This window comes from Coturnix japonica, chromosome 4 (genome assembly GCF_001577835.2).
Source record: "Coturnix japonica isolate 7356 chromosome 4, Coturnix japonica 2.1, whole genome shotgun sequence".
NCBI classification, from domain to species: Eukaryota; Metazoa; Chordata; class Aves; order Galliformes; family Phasianidae; genus Coturnix; species Coturnix japonica.
In genome coordinates, this window is record NC_029519.1 from 7,964,717 (window position 1) to 7,987,894 (window position 23,178).

Genomic DNA, 23,178 nt, shown 5'->3' on the forward strand with positions numbered 1-23,178 from the left:
AGTTACTCCTTCTGTAATATTCTGTGCTTTGAACACTCCTCATACCAAAGTACTTTTTGCATCCTCTATTAATACTTCTAAACACTACATGTGTGCTTACTGGGTGAATTTTTAAATCTCCTTCTGTTGTGTTTGTATCTGTGCTTCCAATTGGTACCTTCAAAGTGGCACCAAAAAGGATCCTGTGATTGAGCATCAGCTTCGCAACAAAGAGGAGTTGAGGTTATCTGCAGTGTGATTTATAGGCAGCTTCTGAAAAAGCCAGAATATTCATCATGCAAAGGTAACCTTATGTAAAGAGGAAAAATAATAATAAAAAAAGGAGGTTTTATTGCATAAACAGTGTTATAGTCAAATCTGATGTGCAACTAAGAGTAACCCTTTTGTTTGTGAGATCTCATTGTCATTTTGATATTCATAAGCTTCCTACTATAAAGATAAAGCTCTTATTCTTATTTTATATGTGCAGTTGTTTCTCCTTTTCTACCTGTAAGTAGAGTAATTGCACATTTTAAAAATCATTTTCCAGAATTAGATTAATTTTATAGCATGTTCTGAAATTTCATTCTCTTTCAGCATCAATCTTTGTTTTCTTTTTATTACGGAATTATACTTAGAAAATAACATCATTTCATAACAATGAACATAAAAATATAATGCAGTATAGCAGGTTTATAGATTAAATACTTCATTTGAAAGAAATTTCTACTGGCTTGTGCTGTTACTTAACAAAAGTGGCAAGGTCAGGAAATCTGAGGGTTAATAACAAAGTCGTTTATATCGTAAGATGCGGGCACAAATATTTGGGGATTAGTGACTAAACTCGTGAGAAAATATGAGAAGAAGATATCTTGTCTACATTTTATCTTTTCTGGAATAGAGGTGTTGCATATAACACTGATTTTCAATTTAGAGTTAGTATATAATGTAAAGCACATTGTATGAAAGCCAAATGACACTTGCCTGAATTCAATTTCTTCTAGCTTACCTTGCTGAGTGCTAGGTATTTCAGAAGGGAATCAACCATCTTCCCACACTGCCCTTGCAGACTAAGCATACTCCTAGTTAGTGTAGAAGGATGACAAATACAAAGCCAGGTGGTTAGTGCAAGGCAGGAACTGCTTCAGAAAAGTATTCTTTTTTCCAAAGAAAACGATTAGGAGATTTTTAAAATGTGCCATAATGAATTTCTAATCAAAGTGTGAAAAGATATCGGCAATAATTGGGAGATATTAGAGGGCATTTGGAGCAGGGGAGGGTTGTGACCCCTTGGGAAGGGATGAAGGATGAGGAAATCTGTATGATCTCTTTACAAAATCTTCCACCCACTTAATACGGATTTGCTTACCAGAAAACCCTATGCTGGGCCAGGATCTGTCCCTGGCTTTCATTTACAGGATTATTAAAAATTAAATTAGAAATATTTTGGAATCAGGTCAGTATCAAAAGGAGACTTTAGTATTTTGGAGGAAGAGGACAAATTTCTGACAGTTAGATGTCTTAAATGTCCTTCTATTGCATTTCAATGTAGAAATGCACTGAAGTTTATGCTAAAGAACTTCCAGAATCATATTGTCCTCAGTCCTAAATTAAAAGTCATAACACTGTTTTCAAGACCGTGAAGCATCAGTGCACAGTGCTGTGTATTCCCCAATGGACAGGGTTGTCCCAAGGTTCTTCCACCATTGTATGTCATCTTGTTTCCCCACTGTTCAGCTAAAGCACTTCCATTTTCCTAGGATAGTGTTTAATTTTTGAAGACCTTTCCGTGTTTAGAAATTTTGTGTCTCTTAAGTCAGAGCTTTCAAATAATTTTATCAGTTCCTTTATTTTTATGCTATATACAATAAATATACTGAAAAAAACGAACTATATAAAATGAAATCAGTTGAACTTACTTCACTTTGTTTTTGATAAAAGTAACTGTGGTTGACTGATTTCCTTATTACCAGTATTTACAAATAATGTCTTTAATTATGTAACAGAGCAAATCTGACTACAATTCCCAGCTCCTGTTTCTGTTTGCTGGTAGTTTTCAGACCATAAATACGTATTGATTATTAGCTTTCCAACATTTTGTCCTTTTTCAGTCCTCTAAGATACCATTAACTGTCCTGAGATTTCTCTGAACATTTAACTAGCTGGCAGATTATCAGGTCCCATTTCTTTGATTATCTCTAGTTCACTGAGTACTTTCTGAACTGTTACTTCTCTTTTCCCAGCTTTTACCTCTCACTGATATTTCTGTTCATCACCTGCATGACTGGTATTTGTGTGAATGTGCACGTGTTGAAAAACTTAGCTTTCACATGACACTGTTTAATGTGGTTACAGCACAAATTCTTTTCTTTTTTTCTTTATTAACTTTAATGTTTCTTGCTACTTGTATCTCATTTCAAACATGCCCTTCCAAGTTTAATTTCATGTGTCAGTCTTCCTTTCCCCATCTTACATCATTTCTACTTTCTGTGCCTCTCTGTTCTGTGTGACATCATTTCAGATTTAGAGAATTCATCATATGATCTGCATGCTTAAAATTCAGTTTTAATTTTGCTGTTTTTCTTTCTTCCTCTTTTGAGGGTCTGAACCTCCTCATCCCATCCAGCCTGTGTTATGTCCTCCTATTCTCAGCAAGTCTCTTGCAAACAGAATGAGCCTTTCTTGTAGCTATCTCATTTAGTTGCAAAAACTGTCCTTATGGCTTCCTTAGATTTTACAGGCCAATTTGTGCTTTATTTTTGCTTTTACAACACATCTAAATACTTTAGCTCTTTAGATCTGTGTTGGCAGGCTCCTATTATTGGTGATTCTACCTATGTCTCAGGAAAAAAGCCTCATCCACCTCATTTTCTTGGTCAAGTATTCTGTAGTAGATAGTCATCGTGACAAATGCTATGTTCTTTATCCTTGTATGTAATCTTGCTCTTTGCATTACTGATCTTGAAGCAAATATATAAAGCGTTGTCTCCTAACATAGAAAAATGATGCAAGAGAAGAGGCCAGTTCAGGCAAAACTCTGGAGTGCTATCCTTCAAAGTCAAGCTCTTGGAGGCTTAATTCAGCTGCAGGAGCAGAGAGGGCGACCTTATAATATTTGCCCTTTGAAATGCTATCTTTCAGAGGTGACCTTTACGCTAACTTGGGAGTCTGACAACCTGGGTCCTCAGCACAAGATCCTTTTCACTGTCATCCTCTCACAGATGGTGTCTTCTCTGCCTTTGTTCCAAACAGAATCTCCTTCCCAATTTGCCTGCTTTGCTTCATAACTCTTTTCTAACTCATGCTATCAGTCAAGTCAAATAGAGTTAGTGGGCTGTTCCCTTTCGCTTCCAGAGACTTCTCTGAGTTTATAATTCTGCTGTGTTCTTCACAGACCTAATTCCTCTAAGGTTAAATGTTCTTCTCTGAAGTACCAAAACTGTTGAAGAACCTTGCAGTGTGACGGGAAGATCCATAGTCTGGCAGCATTCCATACTCATTTTAGAGTTTAAGCAAACACTGACTGTGATGTTAATCAGGAAGAAGCTGAATCACTCTCTTGATCTGGCAGAGGTAAAATAGGAATGTGACAGCATACAAAATTATGGAAAACTATATTAAATTGTATGAATGGTTTCCAAGAACATACAAGTCTCCACAATTACCAAATCAGCCATGCCATCTTTAGCCATGACCATTGTCTAGGTTTGCTCATGCTCGACCAGGTGGTGACTAATGCAGGTGTTTCTAATAGCAGCATTTAAGAAGTCATACATCCATTTACAGAGCTTCTGGGGTTTTGAACCAAAATTACATGTTTTAGTAAATGAGCTACAAAAATTAGAAGACAGACTATTGTGAATGAAGTTGAAAATTCTGTGAGAGTTTTAATAATAGATGATATCCGTATTGTTAATTTCAGGAGTTATTTTTAGTGTCTTTAAAAATACTGAAAACAGTTTCCTCTTTGTTTCTTCATGATCATGTGCATGTTGCTTTCCAAGCTGTTCATAAAGAACTACTTTATTAAAAGCTCGTTTTACTGAAAGACTCCAATTGAGTCCTGGATGTTTCTGCAGCAGGTGAGACAGGCATCCTGAGGTGTGATGATCTGAACATGATACCCATCCTTGCCAACATCTAGTGGGCACCAACATGGAGCAATACGGGTGCAATACCTGCCCCTGCTGTTCCTCAGTGCCCTCCCAGCATTCTGCTTGCCTTGGTTCATGTTCTCTGTGCAAAAGCCGTGTCCTGGGATGTATCCCTAGTTCATAGGAGCTCATACATCTTTATCAACAAGACAATCATAAAAAGAGGGTCTAAAATGCCCTCTGGGGTTCAGTGTTGATTTCTGCATTTTTCCACTATGTGACCAGAGCCTGTCAGCATATTACTCCTGATTAGTTGGGCAGCCAGCAGAATGCTACTGCTATCTCAGTACCTTCATACTTTCTTGTACTGCATTGTGTTCTTGCTTTGTCAGTGTGTTTTTTATCTGTACAATTGTTTCTTTACTTGAATTCAATGTTTGTCTAAATGACAGCAGATCTGGTATTTTGGTGTATTTTCATATTACTCCATCAATCACTGGAAGAAGACGTTGACACAATGTTACTTTTGTTTTAAGTAAAACCAAGCTGGTTTTATTATTTTGTTGTGTACTGTTTTCCACTTTTCCCTTTGGACTCAGAAAATTGAGATTTCATAGGCCTAATATTCTCAGCTAATACAAACTATAGCTAAGTAGCATTTGCTGGAAAACAAGAAGTTCATTTTGTGTTCAGCTCATTCTTCTGTTTGGCATAGATATAACAGATACAATGCATGAATTGAAACAGTCATATTTTCACTGTATTGCTCAGGTTCTATTTAGATTATTGCTGGTTAACTCTATTTGAAAGATTATGATGATTTTTTAACTAGGGGGTTTATTTTTGTCTCTGCATCTCTAGTTAAAATGGAACAACAAATATGCTGGAGCAGCACAAGATAATATGAAGGGGAGATACTGGGAGAAAAAAGCAGGAAATTTGCAAAAGATCAGAACAGAGAGATCCACTGGTTTGCCTGGTATTAGGCCATTGGACATAAATAGTTAGGTGGATTAAAGGCAATATAAAAGCATCTGGATAAGATAAAGTCAGAACACTCTTCAGGAATTGTGTTACATCATATGTACATGCTAGAGAGGGGCAGCAAGGTTTATAAATGAAAGGTAGTGGCTGAGGAGTTGTAATTACTACAAGCAGTATTTAAAGAAAGGGAGCTACAGTGTGTGTGCTTTTACTACAGACTGACATCTTCACTGGAACTGTAGATCCTTGTAGAGTCTCCAGCAAAAAATAGTTCTGTGATAAAAATGTTACTTTCTCACTCGTTCTTTCAGGTCACTTGTAAATTTAATGTATTTAGTGTCATAAAAGAAAACCAGGATGTGCTTCTCTGTTCATTTTTTGCCATAATGAACGTTGACCAAATTCTTCCCAACACTTCCAGCTCATTAGCTAGTGTTCACAGTGTTCACATATATAAACCCTCATGCATGGTATTTTTCTTTAAAATGTTGAAAGAATATTTTTTCATAAATTAAAAAACATAATAACTATCATAATCCTTACAGTTGTTATGACTATTAAAAAAAAAAACCAAACATAAAATTTGGTAGGTTTTTGTAAGGTTGTGTTGTCTAGAGATTGCAGTCGTAGAATAGCTTAGGTTGGAAGGGATCTTAAAATCATCTAGTTCCAACTGCCTGCACTATGTTCACAAGGCCTGGTGTTACTCTTACACAAACAAATCTGGTGGATACAGTCCCCCAGCTCTGGGAAGCTTGGATGCCTCCAGTCCTTCACAAGCACTGGGGCTGAAGTGGAAGCCACAAACTGCTGTGGAAACACACTGTGGGTACAGTTCTGGGTAGGTTTTGTCCCCATGATCCGTCTGGTGTTCCATGTGCATAGCCAACTTAGTCGTTGCAAAGAACGTGGGGGGACTACAATTCTTGAACAAATATTATTCTTCATGAGTAATTTTCTTGCCTGTCGTTTTTTGGATAAGAAGCAATTTTTAAAATGTGTTGTCAGAAATCCATCCCTTATGCAATAAAAAACTCAAAAGCTGTGCCTGATGACATACAAGATGTCCAGATCTGCATTGGCTCCTTCTCTGCAATCTGTTTACAAAAGTTAAAAAATGCAGCAGAATGAGTTGGTTTGTAAAGGTGCTTTTTTGAATGCTAAATCATATCTGCAGAACCGAAACACTAAAATTTGTATTTTCAGAAGACACACAAGTCTTCTGAAGCAAGTCTTAGTTTAAATGGATACATAAGAGTTACTTAATTAAAGCATGTGAAGAATGTACATATGTAGTCCATTTTTCTCTCTCGATTGAAAAATTCCTAGGAACTGAGGAAATAAGGTATTTCTTTCTCGTTTATACGATAGTGTTCATTATTTGAAAAATCCTCTAAAAATTGCATGTACAATATTTCTTATCCTTTCTGGTAATATTCATATTTAACTATCACATATCCAACAAAAACCCCCATCAAAAGAATTTGGAATCTGTGGAAATACTGGCTACTGATACATTTTGAATTTTAAGAATGCTTACTCCCACATATTTAAAAGTATTATTTGAATCCTGAATGAGTAATCTGTGTTTTAGAGATGTCGTGCATCTTTTTAGCCATTGATTTAATGTGAGCTAAAAGGCTTAGCATATCTGAAAACTAATTTGATTATTTCACACTTCTCTTTAAGCCCGCAGGGAGTTGGAAATTCCTAAATAATTGTTAGGAAATTCTGCAAAAGTAATAACTTCTTTTGTCTTAACTTCACAGCAGTTCCAATTAATGAAGTGCACAGAGCCTTGTATGTCCGCTCTCTCAACCCCGATTAAATATTTTAGTTTAGCTAGCGTGACTGTAAATTCCTGGAGCGATGTGACAGGTGAGCTCACTGCATTACTCTGGGTCAGTTTCTGTTGTTTCCTTTGAGGAGCAGTCCTTCTGTTTCCTTTGGCATCTCCCTGGCCAGCCCTGCAGGCCTGCAAGATGGCTTCCCCAGGAGACACGAAGCCTCTTAGGGTTAACTCCTCCGCACGTCCCAAGGAAACAGCTGCTGATGTGCTAGGCTTGTTGCCTGTCGTGCTGATTAATACTGTTTTGGTGTTTCCTTAAGCGTCCCTCGCTGTTTATGGTTTCTGGAGTTCAGTTAGAAGCAGAACACACTTACTGCTTCAGTTCTTTGCCAGCAAATAGAGTCTGCTCTGTGCCTGTCGCACAGGAGCTGTACTGACACAAATCGGAATATAAGAATTTTGACTGAAAAATTGAAGCATTAAAGAATTGCAAGACTTTTTTTGTTTTGTTTTTGTTTAAGCTTTTTGACAAAAAAACTGAAGTTTAGGAGTTCCTTAGGCTTTCTACTCTGTTTCAGTTTCTTATCCAAAGAGAGCCCAAGCAGAACTCTAGGGAACTGGTGTGCTCCAACCAGTTGCTTGAGTCCTCATTCCGGGCACAGGCTGGTGCTGGCTGAGGATTGGAGGACAGCAGTGCAGGGAAAGTGTGCTGTGAACTTCTTTCTTGTTGTTAGTTACGTTTGTGTCCTCCGAGCCATAAAGGGAAATTGTGCTTGTTTTCTATCTAGGTAGTAATGTAATTACTGGTCTGTTGGTGCTTGTTTTGTTTTGTTTTAAATGTTGCGTGACATAGTGCTGTTACTGTTTTTATGGAGTAATGATGATGAAAGAGGAAACTGCATTCCAGTGGCAGGTCATCTCTAGGTTAGAGGAGGAAGAAACGCGCATTCTCTGTCTCAGTTGCCTACTATGGAAGCAATGGCAGCTAAAGATCCAGGGCAGGCATTCTGTATGGAGCAATAATGTAAAAATACCTGATACAAGACACACCCCAAAAAAGTGAACAGAAGGGTAAAATGCAAAATCATTTACACAAAGATAAAAGTATATGTTAAGGTAAATATGTTAAAACTAGACCACGTGCTACGAATAAGTATAACCTCCATGCTGTGCTTGATCCTCAGAGCTGGTGGTATTTCATCTGCCAGTAGCCATGTATGACTATCATGAGCAATTTCATATCTAGGCAAGTCTAATAATAAATGATGTACAAGTCAATTATTCATGTTTATTCCATGCAGAATTGCCATATATTGCCATATATTTTCACTGTGGTCTTCCATGTGTGTATAAAAATTCTAACAGAGGTGCCAGCAAATATTGGCATACAGAGAAACATCATGTTGGGTTTTTTTGTTGTTGTTATTCCTTTTTTTTTTTTTTTTAGATAACTTTTTCTTATGTTTCAGAGGGAAAACAAAACAAAACAAAACAAAAAACTTCCTGGAGAATAATATCTATATGACATTTTCATTTCTGCATGTCTGGCATTCTCTAATTTAAAGCTGTCTTCCCTTGGCACACTTAAAGTGCATACTTAGTCATGGCAAAAGTGTACCTGTGCAATCCAATCAGTAGAAAAAAATATATATATATTTACTTTTTTTTTTTTCAGACCAGGATGTTCTTGTTCATTTGTGATTGTCCCTGCTGCTCCTTGTGACCGCAAAAATATTCACAACAATTATATGACTCTTATTTTTGAGTTCTAGGCATGTGGGCTGAATTAAAGAGTATTTTTGTATTTCTCAACCAGAAAGGAAGGGAATTACATTTCACTGGGCACTAAAATGATCTTCAGAAAGCATTATTAGCTGGAAAGCCTGAAGATCATGAATAAAATTGCAGAGAAATAAGAACCTAATTTTAGGTGGTTTTAGGTTTGATTTTGTCCATACCAGTGAAAACTTCTACTTTAAAGGTGAAATGAAGCATGCTGCTCTGAAGAAGGTGCAAATGCTTGAGTTCTGTGAAACATTTAAGACTTGGTTGGTTTTGTGCAATTATATGTTCTTAAATCACTCATGATTTTTTAAAAAGTGAAGCTGAAGATATCGTTCACAGGTCTTGCATAGCAAAGCTTGACTTCAAGAATATAAAATAGCTCTCAGCTCTTTATGACAGTTCTTGGGGGTTGCAAGGAGCAAGGTTACTTGCCTCCAAGCAGCAGGGTGACATGCTCTGGTCTTGCTTGCTCAAACACCTGGTAGAACTGCCTTATTGCAGATTTAAGTCAGATTCATCACTTGTTCTCAGGGATACAGGAACCAAATCACTACAAACATGTAGATGTAAACTTGGAAAAAAGAGCGGCTGTGTGATATGCACCGTGTTTGGTGTTAGAGTTGAGTTCAAGCAACCTGTTTGTCAGCTTGCCCTGACCTTCATTTCCATCTGGATCTACTGAAGGATCTACTGAAGCTGCTCCCTTGATTAAATAAAATTATACCTTTCAGAACTGTCATTTATTTGTTGGAGCATTAGTACATATCTGATTGAAAAAATATCTATCAACTAATTCCGTTTGATGAACGAATAGAGAAAGTCTTCGAATTTTCAGAAGTATCTGGAACATCTTTATTCCTGCAAATGATAATGCTCATAGTTTTGAGGAAGATAACGTTTTTAGCAGCTTCACTTTTATTTTATACAATATTATCTTCTCCAGAAGTAATATTGCTTTTAAAAAATCTAATTTAGCTGCTCTAATATTTAGTTCTTCTTAGCTCTAAATGTGTCGTTTCTTAAACTAAAATTTAATTTCTTATAAGAAGAAAATTTAAACAAGATAAAATTGATATTTACAAAAATAACCTTCCTGATTGATTAGATTAAAATCAGAATTTCTCAATTTGCCTGTGGAAACATATTAATGTAATGGATTCTTTTCTGAGTCAGAAGACAGACAGATTGATGTGTCAACAGAGAAAAGAGTTATAACCATCAATGTGTCTTTCATTGTTTGACAGTGATTTACTACTTACACACAAGTATGTTAGCTTAAATTTCAGACTGAATTATTCACAGGTAGACCATTACACTAGAAGTGGTGTTTTTCGCTCTTAGACCCAAGCAGCGAAGTGGCCTCCCAAGACTTAACAGCAGAGCTACCACATGCTGGCAGATGTGATTGAGCAGCTCCACATGGGCAGAAAGCTCCAAAATCTACCAACACTATGGTCACACGCAAGAGCTGCACTAAAAAGCAAAGAATGGAATCCATCAGGGTAGGAAGGTGCTTGCATCCATTTCTGGTCGAACAATGAAACCATGCAAATGCTATTTTAGAACTTAAAAGGTTTTTGTTTTTGTTGTGGTTTTTTTTTCTCCTTAAGTGATTTAATCAGATCACACATGGTTACAATTCTTTTTCCTTTATTTTTTTGATAAGTACAATTTATCTATATTAATATTAAAGTACTCCATGTATTTTTTCTACTTAAAAAGGTTTGTGTGCCTGTGCTTTTTTTTTCTTTTTTTTTTTTTAATAAGCTAGACTAGAGCTTGAGTTGATCAACCACTGTGTTTTTACATCAGTTGGAAAACCATCATGTCCTTGGGCCTTTTTTCAGTTACATGGTAATTTTCCTGGTAGTTTTCTATAATCTGTGTTGGCATTAGCAAAGGGCATCTGTATGTCTCCTTGTTTCCTGGATTGAACTCATACTGGTAATTACATTTTGTTCCAGAAGTAAACTTATCGGTTCAATACATACACAGTTAATAATGACTTAACTCTTATTTGCTTTGTCTTCTTCTGCTGTCTGCTCTTGAAAACTCTTACTATTTTTAAATACATTAATTTGGTACTTGGGAGAGGTACATGGAGCCAGCATTGACATGGCAGTGCCTTGCACATGCAGCTCCCCAGGGGTGCTGTAGTGGCATGGCTCATTTCTGTAGCGTGTTGTGTTACGTGTCATTAGACATTAATCAGCTCTTGTTCATTATACAGTCAGCAGCAGTTTTAAGTTTTAAGACAGATTTATACAAAGTTAGAATTGCCTTTGAGTTTTCAGAGAGGGTAGGCATGTTGAATACTTGTCACCAAAAAAAAAAAAAAAAGACAGAAAACTGATATATTCAAATGATGCATATTTTAAATGAATAATTTCTGCTTGGTGGGGAAAACTGTTTAAATATCCTCAAGATGCTTAGTTGCAGAAAAGGATGTTAATTGCAGATGCTTTACCATTATCTAAAGCTGATCTGATGTCAACTTGCAAGTGTTGTGAATAATGCAGGAAGTCTCAGATACCAGATCATTCCATGTTCCAGCTCTTAATTTCCTTGCAAAATGTGACTGCTTTTGTCCATAAGAAAAAATGGCACAGTGACATTTTGTGATGTTGTACTGGGAGCTGCTCATCCTCTTTCTGAGAAAGTACAAAGAGAGAGGGGAGTCATCGGGCTTCACTAAGTGGCACAAGGTCAGTCCACAAGCACAAACCAAGGACACTGAATAGATAATTCACAACAGAGTGAAATGTACGTCAAGCTGTGCTTCATGGTCAACTTATTTCACTGGTCATTCATTTAATAGAAAATGTGCTAACATTTTCTACCCTTTGTATTCTCTCTCTGTGAGCATGGCTTAGCGCAAGGAGCAGTATCAGTTCTACAGCATTACGTATGGAAGTCGTACAGGCTAGAGGGTACTTGTCAAGTGATCTAGCATCAATTACTAAGGCAAATAGAACATGGACTGAACAAGAAATTGCAGTTTCTTTCACATATAAATTATTCTATTGTAATTCAGCCTTCCCATCTGTTAGAGCGAAATTGAAAGTTTGTAATAAGGCATACGTGACTTACGAGGAGTGTGTTTCTCCTTTAAGATGCCTTAATGTTAGGGGAAAAAAATGTATTATGTGTCAGTAATTACAGTAACTTCCAGGGTTTTTAAAAATAATTAATTGTACTAAATGAAAACTATTAGGTAATAGCTTCATTTTTCCAAGTTAATGAGATAATTTTGGGAAATAAATGTAGATTTGAAGGGTTCTCAAGCAATTGCAGGTGTCCTTTGTACAATAGGTATGACACTGCGCTGTGCGCCACTGTTACATCTGCTCCTCAGGCACTCAGCTCATCACCAACCTCCAGGCACCGGTCAGTTAGTCAGTGCTAGGGGACGTAGGAGTTGTGTGCCTAAAAGCTACCAGAATCAGGTTTTTGCTACCTGCATAATTTGTGTTCTGGATGTAGGTTTCCTCAGTCATGGTACTGGAATACTTGGCCTAGAGAAAACAAAAACAAATAAGCTCATAGGTGTGGTTATTTTTTCTTTCCTATTAACCTACTCTTTCTGGTGTGATTTTTTATGCTGTTGTTTGTTTTCTGTTGTGGGATTTTGTTGTTGCTTTAAAAAAAAAAAAAAAAAGCTATTATGGAGTTAAGTGCCAAGTAATGACAGTACTGTATCAAAAAGTAGTTAAAAATGGAAGTCCAGTTTTTCTACATGCTTGACATGAACTACTGAGTCGTGAATGTTTTTCCAACACACCAACTTGTCACATTCTCTGTATCTTTGCTTACAAGATCTTTTGGGGATTTATTTTGTTTCTAAAATATCCTGATAGTAGCAAAAGTTACTGACCAAATTACTTGGAAGAAACACATTCTATGTACATTTCCCCACAAAATGGAATACGTTTTGTTTGTTTGGAGGTGTGCACCAAATTTGGATAGGTCATTTTCTGCAGATGAATAACATGAAATGCATCTGGCTGGCTGGTTTAGTGCTGGTGAATTGAGGGTTCTGCCAGAGCTAGGTGGGATGTTACCTACGCTTCTTCAGAGCAGGGGCAATACTGGGGTGTGTTTCAGAAGTGCCAGTGAACCAAATGCACCAGTCTGAGCTATAGCTCTCACAGCTATGGAGTTTCGTGTAAGTGCTGCTACATTCCACACAAAGCTTTCCCATAATGTGTTAACACAGCATTTCTAAAAATAATAAACATTTGATAGATATTTATTATCAAGATCTTTTGGCATAAACCTCTGAATTTGCTTTTTATATTAGTGTCCTGCCAAATCTTTTTCTTTTCCTCTCTTTACTTTCTGTAGACTTTAGAACTATTGCCTGGGGGCTTTCCAAGGGAAACAGACTTTTTAAAATTTAATATAAAATACCAGCAAAAAGAGTAAATTTTGGCATCAAATTAAAAGACAATAAATCAATTTTTTTTCTACTAAATTAATTATCATCAAAGGTTTCATTAACAGCAGATTTCTTATCAGCAAAGTCAACAACAAAATTGGAAATTGGACAACTTTCTCCCATTATCATAGAAGAAAACATTTCATAGCCCTTTTTTTCTCACTTTGTCCATTTTAGAAGACTGACTACAGCATGCAGGGTGAGATTCAAAAGTCTTCACATCTCTTCCTTCCTTCTTTGTTTTAATTAGAGTTGGAAAATGTGATATCAAAATACAATCTGAATACTAATCTGATTCTGTTTAAAAAGCAGTTTCTGTGCCTCGTTAATAGAGAAACCCTGAGTTTATTATGGGTCTGAATTTTTAGCAGAGCTGTATGTTGCTAGCTGTGTGTAAGCAGAGGAACTTCTACTAAATTGAGGGAAAAGAGCAACAATCATGGTTTACTTTCCTCATTTTAATGGAGAAGATCTCTAAAGTTTTTTGTGAGTTGTGGGAATCAGTAACTCTTGAGCAGAGTGTGGGTAGTATGAAGACTGAAATATTGACTGAATAACATTTTTCCCCTGTCATGATACCTTTTGCAATATGAGTTTTGGTGCAGATTTGGAGTGCTGTCTCCAGTGATGTATATTTTTTTTTGTTTGTCTTGTTTTGGGAGGAGGGGTCTCAGGGGTGGTAGTAAGAAGAGATGTTTGCTTTATAGAGGGGGTCAGCACAAGTGTGAGTTCCTTGCTAAGCTTCAGATAATGGCTTTGGAAGGGGGTACTTGTGGGATTTTGCTGACTCACAGGGTTTCAATTCCTTCTTGGAGATACCATGATAACATTTGTTCCACAGCTTAAGGTGCTCAGGCAGTGGGGTGGGGTCGAACTGCACCTTATTCATTGCGCAGGGACTGCTCCGCAAGGTTTGTGGGCTATAATTATCCCTAGTAATTTAAGAATCCATTACCTTCTGCAGATGGAGATACAGTTTAATCAAATACAGCGGTAAATCAGCCTTTATTAGGCACATTCTGTAGGCTATTATGTAGGTGTTAATGTTTAAAATGCTTCTGTATTAAAATTCTTCCCAGGTGAACAGGCATGGCTTTAACTTGTAAAATATAATTTTGCAGCAATGACCACCAAATTTTGTTGTGTTTTCTTTCCTTTAGGAAATTATATTGTGAACAAAGACTCTTGGTACTTGTAATCCAAGGTTATGTTTTCCATGTGCTGCAGTCACTCTGTAAACCAGATGGCTACTCTTGGAAATTAGTAGCTGCAGACTAATATGGTTAGCAGCTAACCAAAAATATGTAGAAGCTGAAAATCTGCAGCAGCTTCTATTTCTATGAAGATAGCAGTTTCCAGATTTGCCCCTAATTACTTCAAGTAATGGGATGCAACCTCTCAGATCCCTTTGTAGATGTGGTCATGCTAGATGGTGCTCTCTTTCTATTATCTGTAAGTGCTGAGCCAAGGTTTGGAAACCTCTGTATTAACATTATAAATCTCTTTTGGATTTAAAACAGAAATGATTCATGGGATTTCCCTTCATCGCTATTAATTGTATAGCAAACAGCAGTTTGCCTTCAGCCTGATTGCACTTGCAACGTAGCTCAGTGTCCACAGCAGCACACATTTGGTCTGTGCGAAAGAGACAGATCTGCGATGGAGTAGAAAGATGGAGTGTCTCTTCAGCCTAGCAATAAAGGTACAATTGCACAATTTGTATTTATGGACTGCTGCTTTAAACATACTGATAGATTGACTGCAATTATCACTACCAGTGTAGTTTCTCAAGGCCTTCCAGTCCAAAACTAAGAATTTCAATCTCATTAAAGGCTGAGAGGCCTTGTGGGGATATCAGATCTTGAGCAGGGCTCTGTCATGCCAACTGCTCTTGTGTTAGCAGTATGTTCCTAGTCCCCAAGCCAATTGCCCATTAATGAAATGAGCTTCTTGTTTTAAACTTAAACTATCCAGTCTTGGGGAACCATAGAGATACAACCAGGTCTACTTCTATACTGTATTTTGATTGATAAAAGTTACTACTTAGGGTTTGGGCTTTTATAAGACTTTTTTTTTAAATTACTTGAATGAGCTATATTTATTTGTTAATGTTGTATCTTGGGCATGTTGTTTATATGTTAAATAATATTTATTTGGTGAAAGTCATGCCATGCCAGTGAAAAGCAGCAAATATAAAAAATATGGCAACAGTATGAGTTCTGTGAAATTTAACAGTAGTATCAAGTAGGTATTTTGTTTCAGAAGAACATAAATATTCACTCTGTTACTGCTGTATATTAAACATTTGGGAACAATAAAACATCCAGTCCTGGCTTCTGGGAAAATTATAAGCAGCACTGCTGTTGCTGCTGCCCCTGAGAAAGTGATGCATACAATTCTGAGTAAAGTTGGGACTTCTCTGCTCTAGTTGCAGTGGTCATTGAGTAGCAGCTGAGGTTCTGCAGGTCCCTGTGCAGTTTTATCCTGTCACAAGTTTCTTGGGCCGTTGACGATGAGTCAGGATAGGCATGACAGTAAAAATGTCTTCATTTGCAAGTTCTACCAGAGCCATAGTTCCTTACAAATTATCCAAGCTTTGAAGACACTATGCCTGTTTACATGAATAATATCAGCCTGCATTTACTGCAGACTTCTGTGTTTGGTAATGCAAAATAATAATCTCTTACACCCTGTTAGCCTTTGGTTTTAATAAAAGCATTGTTTGGGACAATGAGCAGGACTGAGCTACTTCTAATTCACTGGATGCAAAAGACATGCAGTTACAAATGGCAGCCCACAGTTACTGTAATTAATGTGACAAAAAGAGGGGAAAAAAAAAAGTGGAATGAAGAATAAAAACATGTTTGAGAGCTGTGTGTAATTTTCATGTGTTGTATTTTAAATTAAATTATGAGTGCAGAATGAGCAGGATTTCTTCTGACAGTAACTTCTGAGGCTAGTCATTAATGCTGGTAGGTTTATCTGTTACAGACTGACTGCCATGTAGATGTATGGTGACTGTGAGTTTGACTTTAAACATTGAGGAAACAAAAGAAATAGAAGTAATGCTAGTAGCCTTTTGTTTCAAAGAATTTAAAAGAACACAAAAAGCAAGTATCTAATGGTGCTGGTAGTTGCTTGCTTTCTGGGCCAGAAGCAGCATCTCATTTTCATTTATATATCCCTCACTGGGATAATGTTTTCAAGCTTCCTCATATAAAACGTTTTGCAATGTTTTCTCAGTTAAAAAGTACCACTACCGGGATTCTTGTGTAAAAATTAGAGCTTTTACCATCCATAATCTGATGCCCTGCTAGAGTTTGCCCAGCAAATGGAGAAGCAGTGCATTTGATGTTGCAACTTAAAAGGCTGATGGTGATGTGGTCCAGGTGTTCTGAGTTAGCAATACATGCAATAAGGTACAAAACCTATACAGTTGGCTCATAAATACTTCACTCCTGACTTTCCTTAAATGAAGGGAAAGGACTGCTTTAGTCAAATCTCGGTTTTCTTTTTTAATGCTAATATTATGACCAATACAAAAATACAAAATACAAATGGCAAATTATTTCTTATATGTCTGTATGTTATTATCTGCAAGTGAATCAGTGATTTTGTGTAATAAATAGATTAGTCATGAAACAAAGACTGGAATTAGGCTTGATAGTATCTTTGTTTTGTATAGATTTTTTTTAAATTACCAACTTTTGAATTGTTTAAACAGTTTTTTTCATTAGCAGTAAATGGCCAATGTGAATATCCCAAGTTATCCTGAATGAATGAAATGTTTACTGATCTGCAAGATACAGGCACCAGCTGACACTGGAATTTTGATGAAAGAGACCATGGATATCATAAAGTATATACAGTGGAATGGAATTTGGTTCTTTCTGACAAGCAAATGAAGGGTTTAAGCCTAAGTCTCATAACGGAGAAAAGTAATAATAATAACAGTTATAATAATAATAATAACAATAATAATGCAAAAACACTCAAGTCACAGTCATCACATCTGTAAAGACAACTGTTTTTATTAGCTTGAAGCCTCTAAATTAAAACCACATTTGATGGACAGTGCTGATTTTTTTAGAAGTGTAATAACAGAGGAGCCCTCCATTGAAGTCTATTATTGCAATTTAAATGGTCCATCTGGTGGCTTACAGATCATATCTGGGGCAAGAGATATTGTATGCAGTCCATTTTCTGTTCTACATAGGCCCATGTTCTGGTGCTCACATGTTCCTACCATTTCACAATGGTACGGTCTTGTCATTGATAGATTCCATGTATGAGCCGTAGAGATATGCCAAATTTGCATCCGGATCATAAAGCAAAAGAGTATTACCTGAAAATGGTAGAGTGCTTGAAAGAGATGGTAAGTCTCTTTCTTTTAATCAAGGAGTTTAATCCCAGACTCTGAGGTAGTAAACCAACACACTGTAGATATTTACAGTAATTTACGGGCATAGAAAAAAATGATTAACTTGTTTTGGTTGGATTTCTCATAAAACAGTACAAAAAAAAGATATATTTGTTTACTCTGTTTCATGTAGAATTTAGTAGATAATATCAACAAAAAGAAGATAAGGGTTTTTACAATTTCCTACAAGCATTTGCAACAGGTCACAACTACAGTTAGCATTAGGCTTTTCATTTTAAAAATTCAGTGCATTTAGAAAACATCTTTTAATACATGCATGATATGAAATAAAAGAAGCAAATGGAGATAGTCATTCACAGAAGGGGAAGAGGCAGCCCCCTAATAAAGTCCATAGCAAAGCCTGTTTGATCAGGATGCATCAGGTTAATCTACTGGGATTTGTTCCCTTTCCCACCTTCAAAACTCTTTCCAGCTCTATCTACCCTCATTTCACTGAGCAAATAATATGAATAGAAGTAATCCGTATCCGCTGCAAGATCACCATAAAGAGGAATTTAAAGCAGTGATTTATAAATGAATAAGAATGTGAAGCATAACATTGCAGTATTAAGTGCTGACATGATGTCACTGGAAAATCTGAAATAATAGTGAGAGGAAAAAAATAAAAAAAAATGCCAGTACAATTCATTCTCATGCCAGATCTTAGAATTTTTCCTGGTGTTGTTACCTTAGGAGAAGCCATGGACACCTCTTTTCTTGATCTGAAAAAGCTCCCGCTCACCCAGTGGAGGATCGCAGTCAGGCTGTGTAGGTTCCCTTTACAGGGCCATTGCAAGGAGAGAAAAAAGAATAAACAGTGATTCTTTTGCGGTACCTTGAAAGCCAACTCTGGACTTCAGTCTGCAGCTATAAAACAGTAAGTACTGTAAATGACAGAATTCCTTCTGCTAATCTGCATCTAATCCTGTCTGAGTGCGGGGTGATTCTTAGCTGTTCTGACTTGTTTTATTTGTAGGAATTCAGTGGATTTGTTGTTTTTCCCCATTTGAATTATTATTTATTGCACTTCTGTAAGTCTGTACTGCCCATAAAAGCTTGTATTAAAGGTCTAAAGATTTTACACATGAGACTTAAATATCCTCCTACTTCCACACTGGCATAGGATCAAGGCATAGGCTTGTATTAGGATCTTCTGTATGCTGTAAATCATATCTCCCGTGTGCTCCAGTGTTATGTTGTTGGTACTATGGAGATATTGGTTCTTTATAGCTTTCAACCATCCTAATATATTTTCAGAATATACCACTAAACAAATTTAACCTTTTTTTTTTCTTTTTTTCTCAGACCTCTAATTATTTCTTTCTTGAGGTGAAGCTCATATAGAGCAGGCAGCAGATTAAGGTGTTTCTGAAAGCTCTGATTTTCTGTCATCATCCTTAGGAATGTTATGAGTGTGTATTTTTATAACAACAATGAAAAAAGGCTGAATATGTGTCACTTCTACTTTCATACTTCATGAAAAATCTTTTTATATGGTACTGCTATAGTCCCAAAGAAAGCCATTACCTACTCTCTCTAAAACTATTCTATTAGCAGTCTTTTCTCTGTGGCATAATGTTTGTTGGAGGGGAGATAAGAAAGAGAAAGGGCTTTTTTAAAAAAGACTGTTTATTGTGAAGGAAAAACAAAGCAGTAAAACAGAACACATAAAAAATGAAAATTGCTATATCATTTAATGAATATTTTGTAAAAATAATTTTCTCTTCTACGAATTCATGATAGGAGCACTGCTGGTTGCTTGTACGTGATTTATCATGTCAGGTTATATTGCAGCAAGCAGACTATATACCCTTTGACCTTGAAGACTCCTACAATACTGCTATAAATTTTGGTTTCTTAAAAGCAAGGAGTGAAAATGCCCTTTCATTTAGACACTTACAGAGCTTAAATACCTAGCAAAATGAGATTTAGGCCTCTTTATTCTGCTTTGCGTTAGTAGATGATATTTTGTCGTTCTGAATTTATGTGGAAAAATACTTGGAATTTTTTGCATCTCTGCCCTGATATTTATGTCCACAGATAAATGTTATTTTCAACACAAATATGTGGACCGTGTTAAAAGAGTGTTTTCATGCCAGTGTTTGCTGGGCTGTGAAACTATGAAGCTGTCAGTGCAGTTTCTTTCAGAACTGGATTTTTGACTGTTCCTGCTTCAGCTGTATTACAAGCAAAGAATTCCTATGTGATGAAAACCTAGAAAGATACCTTATTAAACAAGGAATACTCAGTTCTCACAGATGCGTCCAACATACATGTTACATTTTCAGACCAGCACATCTGGCACCAGTTTCCCTTGTGCCCAGCAGCTCTCCTTCACTCCAGCCAGGAGCTGGCATCAGCATGCTCTTGCACCAGAGCTGCAATGGGGAGCAGACCACACGGGCTACCTGGCCAGCAAAAATCCCTGCCTGGTTGAATGAAAGTGCTGTCCTGCACTCTCCAGTTTTCCTTCTGCATGGATGATGCTTTCCTTCTGTCAAGCTGCTGATCTTCTTATGTTTGAAACCTCTGTTGCCCATCAGAGCCTATCAGTGGATCTCAAAAATCTCAGCACTGGGAGAAGGGTTGTGTCCAAAATAAGAAAAGCTATTAACAACCTTTGTGAAAATCTTTTGTGTTAGTAAATTTGTGGGGTAGTTGAAGCATGCCAAGTAGGCAGCTCACACTTTTTTAATATAGAAAAGTGTATTTTTGTCTCTGAAACCTTTAAAGCCACAGTTGGCAGAACCACATCCTGCATAGAAGTTACAAATGAAATAAAATCAACCTGTTGAACAGGCATCTGTTTTAAAATGCTGTGTTAAATCATGAGTTCAGCATCATCCCTCTTCTCTTTAATCCGATTCTTAAATTCTTCCATAAGTTAAGATTCTTAACATTCTTCCATTCAGTTAAGCTTGGTCTACTCTCAACCTGCTTAATCATAGGGAGCTTAGGTTAATGTACAACTCATTGACTGATGAGAAAATTTCATGGCTACTTTCTTTTGTTCTATGATGAAGATGTTCAAGGGCCTCTCTGACTAAGAACAAAAATAATTAAATTATACACATCTCTAGAGAGAACCAAATTGTACCCTGGAGCAACCAATGAAACTGCAGCCAGAGGAGGTTCAGCAGACGCCAGGGGATCCAGGGCTGAGATGGCAATGGGCACACTTGTGTAGTGAGTGTTCTTGCATCATTAGTGTAAATCAGTGTCCCATTTTTGTGGCAAAAACATAGAATCTTTCTACAGCTATAAAGGCAATGATAACTAGTTCTGTAGTTCGGCTGGTTTTCTCAGTATTGAATTGTACGCACGTTATGTAAGGCAAAAAGAAATTTCCATTTCTATGTTACTTCTTTCTCATTCAAGGTACCAAAACCAGGACTATATAATGGCAATGTAATGAAACAACTTGTGGCACTGAACCAAAAGAGCTCCATGATTTAACAATGGTAATGCTATTCATGTGACACTTGATGGCATTCAATGCTTTAACTAGGAAGGTTCCATTCTTTATGAATTTTTACACCGTAAAGATGAAGAAATGTGGATTTTGTGTTTAGTGGGGCCTTGTATTTTATTAATATCTTAAAAATCCATACCTCTGTAGTGTCAGTATCAAAGAGATTATCGAAAAACAAATTATTTGGAATTATACTTTCTGATTATGGGAATTATGGAGAAATTTACTCTAAAATTAAAACCAGCAAAATTCAAACCTCTTGATAATTATTTTAAGAAACCAAAAACTAGGAATTATTGAAAAACAAAACAAAAATCTTAAGTGCTTATAGTCTGGTGAGACACCTGAGACATCCATAGTTCTAAAACAACCTCGGTGCCTTTTTTTAATGTATTTAAGCTTTCATTCAGTGTACCATATGACTGATAAGCAGTTCCAATTTCAGAAATAGTAACAGGAATCCAATGAAATACATCATTGATTAAGATACAGACTCTGCCTATTATTCCTTCTCCAGTTCATTGAGTTTTAAATTATATTATCTATGCTTCTGTACTCTGAAATAGGGAGCAAAAAGTACCTTTCCCCTTCTCCCTTGTGGCCAAGGAGCAGTTTCCCAAAGCTAGCAGATGTGATTTTCAAACCTCACAGGGAAATTGAATTCAGGCTCTTGTTTAAGAAGTGTTCTGCTGCATATGTAGAGGACAGTTTTGCTAACACCAACAGCATCCTCACAACTGTTATAAAGTAATTTTCATCTACTGCAGTGAAGGGCAAGGAGCAGTAGAAGGTTTGTGGATCACAGACTAGGAGCTATTCTTGTAGCCCTCACCAGGGGCAGCACTGCCAACAACTCCAGGCAGCAGTTTTGCCTCTGAGCAGACAGAACCACACAGTTCTGTTACACCTGAGGAGTCTGCATTGGTAGAGAAGGCTCACACTTCACCTGCCTTCATTCACAGACATCACTATCAGGTTGGGGTTATTTTGTAAGTAATAGCATATATGTAACATTGTAATAGCTACAGAGCATTATAAACAGGTTCATTTAACAGAGACTCTTGTTTACCATAGCCAGCAGCAAAACAAAAAGTAAGACTTATCTGTCAGTGCTGTAAGTAGCAACTGAAAAGACCTTTACAAATGTAATGGAGTTAGGGAGCTCTCCCGGTTTCTAATTTACTTCAGTAATTCATTAGCATACACTTTAACCTTAATCGCTGGTCCCCACAGGGTTCAGAAGCTGTGCCAAAACAGGAAAAATTAATTTTCTACAAATAACTTCCCTGTTTTTTTTTCCTGATTCAGGAGCACCAGAAGGTAGCACAGCTTTGGTGATTTGATCTCAATACATAAGATTTCAGCACTCGTTTCAGCCAGCATTCTTCTGTATTGAATTTTCTTTTTTAGGCTGCTAAATATTGGGCGTGACATACAGGAGGATATGATTCATTTTGATGGAACAGCTTCTAGGTATCTGTATTGGTGCTTATTAATTACTTTAGCAGAAGTGTTTTGTTCCTTCGGTTCCTCTTGAGGATTAAATACCACATAACATATGTTAGATTTTGGCAATCTTATGTTTACAGAAGTTTAAAAAATATTTTGAGCAGTTGTGCATGAAATTATTTAATATCCCTCATGAGAAGAAATGCTAACAATGTTAAGCCCAAATACAACTGCTTTCTATGAATACTCTTTCCATTTCTCATGAGAAGGAGCTGAATGGAATATGAAATTTCCACACTCGGAGCTCAGGAAAATCAAGCCCACCGTGATACCTGAGGTCGCACATTAAGAGAGATAAGTTGAATACTGAGAGAAGTAAAAATAATGCCTGTCAGCCTGGGTATGATCCCTAGTTGAGAGAACAAATGAATTTGTTTCAGAAGTCTAAGTGAAATATGTAGGAGGCAGCATCTAGGACAGGTAAAATGAGAATGAAGCAAGGTATTTTCTTAAGTGCTCTTCCATGAGACCTGCTCTCTGTAGGGTCATGTTGTTGTGGCTGTCTATAAGCTAATGCACAACTGGACCCGAGGTGTCCGGTGTGAACAAGCAGTGGTGCAGCTCCCCACCCCAGCAGCAGGGGGTGCTGTTAGCAGGCAGTGATCTCCCACACCTCGCCCTGCCTGACAGCAGCCTCCTGTGACCTTCCCTTTAAAGGCTCAAAGCTGCATTTCTGTCATCATATTAATGTGTTCATATACTCTTGGC

General features: G+C 36.9%; 1 protein-coding gene across 1 annotated transcript in view; it reads left to right on the forward strand.

The window, feature by feature from the left end:
* The window catches only part of LOC107312724, a 279,152-nt gene that overhangs the window by 205,690 nt on the left and 50,284 nt on the right, over window positions 1–23,178 (forward strand). The window contains exons 3-4 of the mRNA XM_032443992.1: window positions 14,590–14,771; window positions 18,183–18,366. The gene's annotated coding sequence lies outside the window, so the exon portion shown is untranslated. The remainder of the gene's footprint in view (window positions 1–14,589; window positions 14,772–18,182; window positions 18,367–23,178) is intronic.